Source organism: Manis pentadactyla, chromosome X (genome assembly GCF_030020395.1).
Source record: "Manis pentadactyla isolate mManPen7 chromosome X, mManPen7.hap1, whole genome shotgun sequence".
Lineage (NCBI taxonomy): Eukaryota > Metazoa > Chordata > Mammalia > Pholidota > Manidae > Manis > Manis pentadactyla.
Window position 1 is genome coordinate 100,313,146 of NC_080038.1, and position 6,249 is coordinate 100,319,394.

The following is a 6,249-nucleotide window of genomic DNA, read 5'->3' on the forward strand; positions in this document are numbered from 1 at the left end:
TCCACCAAGGATGTCAGGTGCTGCAGAACGCTCATGAGCACAGGCATTGTAATGCAGTTGAAGGCAAAGCTAAGGACACAGAGGCACAAACAGTGGCTCAGAGCTGGCAGGAGAGCAGAGAGAGTAGAATCCGTTAACACGCAATTATTTATTTGCAGATGCTGCAGGGTACCTGAGGCCCTCTCCAGCAGAGTCTGAAAGGCTCATGAGCCTCTGAGAATATCTGGTTGTGACTGAGATTCAACTGCCTTAGGTGGGTGGCCTGAGAGCTCCAAGACAGGATGGTGATATCTATGCTAGACAGACCACAGAAAGACAGATTCAGTGTCTTCAGCTGAGGTGGCAGCACTCTGCAGAGAGAAAAAAGAAAGGTTGTTTCAGAAGAATGAGTGTTGGACCAGGGCAGTGAGCTGTAAATAATACACACCTAAGGTCTAGAATAAACTAATCTGGACATATCTTATTCTGTTTGGTTTGGTTTAGTCCCACCCCAGCCCCTCCCCCGTGGTCACTTCTGTACCTATTTTGCAAGTCCTTAGTCATGTGTGCTTGACTAAGACTTGAATCAGACTAAATATACTGGTGACCACGACAAGTAACTTTCCCACTCTAAGACACATGTTCTTAATCTTTAAACTGTGCACATGAGTAATTATCATTACAGAGTGTGCTGCAGATTAAGTGAAAAAAAAATTGTATGCACAGAGTATATACATCATCATCAATGGCCACTCCTGTTCACTTACAGAACAAGGACAGGTCTGAGAAAGCAGCCAACTGAAGGCTCCCTTTGACTAGTTGCCAGATGACAGCTTCTCCATTCAGTGTCTAAGCCTTGGGGAAAACACAGGAGCAAGAGGATCTGGCAGTGTTAACTACTGTGGCCAGTCCAGGGGGATGTGCAGCAGTGTTACAGCATAAGACTTTTTTCCATATGAACGCCTCCTCTTGCTCTCTAGAGAGCTGTAGACACCACTAGGACTGAGACTTTTACTAATATACTTACAGACTCATCATAGAGTCTACACATGGTTGGCTGAATGAATGAATGCACGAATGAGCACAGCTTTCTTTTCTAATCTTGTCTTTCTCCTCACCATGAAGTACCTCTCTCTAGCCTGGCCAAATGCTAATTCCCAGCAGTTCCCATGCTGAGGTGGAAGGAGAAATACTTTATAAGGAGCTTAGGAATATCTAAGCATGCTCTGTTCTCTTCTCTTACTCATGGGGTGTGCAGGAAACCCAGGTTCCTCCCACCCGCTCACCTGAGAAGTCTGTGCAATTGATCTCTGAGGTACTGGGTAGACAAGTCGAGCCCTTGGAGGCTGTCCAGCTTCCCAAGACAGTGGAGAAAAGTTGGTATGTGTATCCCCAGAAAATATCTAAAGCGGATGTTAGACAGACTAAGGCTGTACAGGTGGGCTGTCTGAGCCAGAAGAGTCTTGACTTCCCTCAAATGAGCCTGATCCACCTGCAGGTGAGCAATGCATTGTGGATCCAGAAACTGCAGCATACTTCTGTGGGAAGATATGTCAACAATTTCCAAATCTCTGTAGCAGAGGTGCAAAGACCCAAAGCTCTGCCTGAGTTTACTCTAGAGAAAGGAAACAAATTGCTGGGTTCTTAAGGTTCCATCGAGGGAGAGGTCCACCAGTAATGCCACAGTTTCCGAGGGTGAGGGATGCTCTGACTCTGAATTATCAAATCCGTGGCACCTGACATTATGCCGGGCTTCTTCTGTTCTAAGAGTAGAGTTTTGAGAGTAAGCACAAGACCAAAAGCAGGGAGGGAATGTGGTTCTGATCTCAGGGCATATTATCCTACAGTCCAGGTCCTGCCTTAAATCTAAGAGCCTCAGTTTTGAGCCCCTGTAAGGAGAGGAGACAGAACACATGAGAGGTAGCCGATTGTAATGTAATCTCCCAAGATCAGTGTTGAGAAGAAGGCACAATACCCTTTATCCCTGGTCTTTCACAGCATATGTCATTCACCAAGAATTCCTTTCCTAAAAATTCAGTACCTTTCATTCTTTACCCCCTACTTTGTTCACCTCTGGTCTGTTTCCATATAAATGCCCATGTCCTTCTTCTATGTAATTACACTCAGGAGGTAAATTCACCCATAGTATCCTCAGTCACCTCTATTCTGTATTCAAGTCTGTGAGATGTTAGAGTCGTTAAGGTGACCCCAAGCTTTGGACCAGTAGCCCCAAAGAGATCCTACTGGCTACTTCTGGAAGACTGCTATGTAATCCCTTGTCCCAGGCTCTGGCACACTCTCCTGCTGACTCACTCTATAGCTACTGGATATAGTCTTACCAGGAATAAGAGTTCTGGGCAGAGAGGAGCTGCAGACCATCAATCATGGCTTCCAAGATGTCATAGTCTGACCCTTGTACACTCAGTGTCCCGATATGGAGACAGCGAAAGGGCCAAACCCTCACCATTGCCTTTAGTATCTCCTTATGCCTGCCCACGAAGGCAGGAATGAACAGTGGAACCAAGAGGGCTCTTGGGAGCTCATCCAGGGCATGGATAGCAGCCAGCTCATTACTCAGCAGACTCTTTGCAGCAAGCTCTAGCAGAGTGCCTGTGGGCTTCTGGTCCATCTTCTTGAACCTGCTTCAGGGTAAACAATATTTAGAAATCCTAAGAGGACATCAAAGCCTCCAATGTTAGTTACAGAAAAAATATTTATTGAATAAATATATGGTGACCTCTACTACAGGGATAGAATACAAATAGGCTTGTTTGTTTAAGTATGTGTGTGTGCACACACACCCACGATATAATGCCCCTAGAAATCACAGGTAAGTCAGCAGAATATGATGTTGACTACGGTGCTATCTTCCTCCCAATATATTTCCTCCCAAAAGGATACCGACCAATCAGAAGGAAAATGTAAATCTACACAAAAGCCACACTCTGATCATTACTTTAACATAGAAAATGTGCAAAGTTCAATGTAATTGGGAGTAACAATAATCGTGAAATTCCAGTGCACAGGCTTTCACACTCCCATCACTAGGCTTTGTGGCGTGCAAAGACAGACCTAGAAAAGCTGCAAGACATACAGAAGGAGGAAAATGGTGAGGGGCTTAAAGTTGATACAACACTGCAGCAGAATACGTCTGAAAATACCAAAACGGTGTCCTGGAAGGTGAGATCTGGACCTACAGGGAAAGGAATCTGGAATATGAGCATTTAAAGGGGTAGGGAGGGCATAAAGGTGAAGTCATTGAAAGACATAACTTCTAGGGAATAATAAAGTCAAGGAGTAAAGGAGAAGCATCCCAGGCACTTGGGTAATGGGGAAATGAAGGATTTTCCAAGACATAAGAGAACCACAAATCAGAGCAATCACAGCTTCTCCCTCCTTCACCAAAACAAAATAAATTAAGGATCTGGACTTTGCTATACTGACAAAAAATGACATCACTAAAGTAGGAGACTTGGCAAAAAAAACAAGATCATACACATGCGCAAAATGAAGGGGAATCCCATATGCAACCATTGCAAGAAAAAAGATGAGGAAAATAATTTTCACACATATGAAACAACCATGAAGCAGGAGACTGTAAGCCAACACTCCAAACAGAATTGCACTCAAGCAAGCATTTGAGGATATGAAACCTGCTTGAATAAAAATCCTTTTAAAACTACAAAAACAGAAGTGACCCAAAAACAAGTCTGAAGTTGAGATTTTCCATCCCAGTTAGAGTGTCCTTCAAATATCACAGCCTATAGAGAAAGTTTTTCAACACATAGGAACTTGAGAATTCGGCACCCCTCAGCGTTTTCTGAGGTATCTAGTAGAACAGGGCTTTGCAAACTGCACACCATTGTGCCAAATCTAGCCCATCGCTTGATTTTGTAAATAAAGTTTTGTTGGAACAAAGCCACAATCAATCATTTATGTGTTGTCTATAGACGCTTTTGCACTGCAATGGCAAGGCTGAGTAGCTTTGACAGAGACACTGTGGCCCACACACTTAAAAACATTTACTATATGCTTCTTCACAGGCTGATTGCCAAGAATCTTCTAAAAGATGAATTGGGATTCTGATCCCCTATGTGATGATGGAAAAAGTCACCAAAATATCTGATGGTGAGCATGTTACAGCTAATACCAAAATCTAGGTGGTGGAAAAGGGGGGAAGACTAATGTAAAAACGCTTCAATATTGTGAAAACACAGAAGTGGTGCAATTAAACATGAGATAAAGCAGAAGAATAGAACAAAAGGCAGTTAAACGTTTTGTCATAACGTTGTAGGTGAGTATTAAGTAATACTGGGCAGTGCAGAAGAATGGACCAGATAAAGTGTTCAGAAAACAGGGTAGTTCAGGATGAGTTTTTTAAAAGCATTTAACATGACAAAGGACACATGTTGATGATAAATGCCAACATTCACAATGAAGATGTAACACTTAGGAATATTTATACCCTAAATAACACAGCAAACACTTTTATGAAGCAAAAAGGCAAGGAGACATAGATAAAAATATGGTAAAAATGGGCGATTTAATACACCAGTCTTAGTATAAGACAGATCAACTAGTATAAAAAATTGGGACAGGATGAAGAAAATCTAAACAGCATAATAAAGTAAACTATATGTGTATATATATATATACATATGTATATATACAGTATCTATATACATATGTGTGTGTACATACTCTGATAATAGAGAATTTATTTTGTCAAAATTGATGCAAATTAAACAGGGACGGCACCATCTACTTCCATAAATTAGAAATAGACCAAATAGTCCTCTCTAATCACAAAGCAACAAAAGTTAAAATTACTAACACAAACTGAAAACAGAAAGGCTTTTCTACCAGGAAAGAGTTTCTGGTTTAAAATTTTTCTGCGTTAAAGAGGAGAATCAAATTAAAGTTACACAAACTATGTATCAGGATCTATGGGATACACATAAAGTAGTGATCAGAGGCAAATTCGGAGTGCTAAAGACTTTTACAAGAAAAAGTGGAAGAATGAAAATAAATATTGAATAGAAAAAAGAAATTCCTGGGCAACCTCTTTGCAAATAACTTTGAAAATCCATGTAAGTAGGTATTGTCCTAGAGAAATTCAGACTAACAAAATGCTAACTCTAGTGTTAAAAACCTTAAATTTGCCAATTTTCATAGAAGAAATAAAGTTATTATGCATTTACCCCCAAGTAGCATTTTGCTCAGGTGGTCTTACAGGTGAATTCCAGTAAAGTATCAAGGATGCCACAGGACCAATGGCCTCTCTATAAATTATTCAGTAACATTAGAAAGGAAGGAAAAGTCCCTAACTCCTCCTATGAAGCAAGTATGACACTGAAAGGTAAAATGTAGATATGAAATCCTAAATAAAACATTAGCAAACATCCAACAATAATACATTAAGAAACTAATACACTGTGGCCAAGTGGGATTTATTCCATTAATACAAAGTTGGCTCTATATTAGGAATTCCATTTATATCACTCACCATAGTAATATAGTTAAGGACAACCACAGCTGCTGAACAAGCCTTTGGGAAAGTTCAACAACAGTACATGTTAAGAAAAGAAAAATGCCTAGAAAATAGAAGGCAGGGGATTTTTTCTAAACATGAAAGAAGATACATAATTAATTCTTAATGCCATTATTTTATTAAATGGGGGACCACTAGAGCTAAAGAGTGGATGCCCACTCCTTCATTCCTACTCAGTCTTGTACTATAAGTATTAGTCAATTGACCAGAGAAAGCTATCAGATTTATAAGAATGGAGAACAAGAGGTAAAGCCGTCTCTGTGTGCGAATGACATTACAGTATACCTGCACATCCAACAGAAAAATGACACATTAACTGAAACAATAATCAAAATCAGTACGGGAGCAGCATATAAAGCTAACATAGAAGAATCAATAGTCTTTGTATATAACCACACAAAAACCCGGTGGGGAGAACACATCGGGAGAGAAGATCCCATCTATGACAACAACACATAAGATTAAATGTACCGGTATAAACTTAGAAAGAACATCGATACAAGGAAAGGTTTTTCCAAATGACAAGGAATTGTCATTACATCTATACAAGGAAAACTTTTTCCTTTGTGACAGTGAGTAAATGAAAAGACAGTCACTGTCCATGGGCAGAATAGTTCAACATTAAAAATATGTCAATTCTCCCTAAGTTAATTTATAGATTGAATAAAATCTCAAAAATAGTAGCAAACATTGTTATGGAGTTAGACAAGTCTATAATA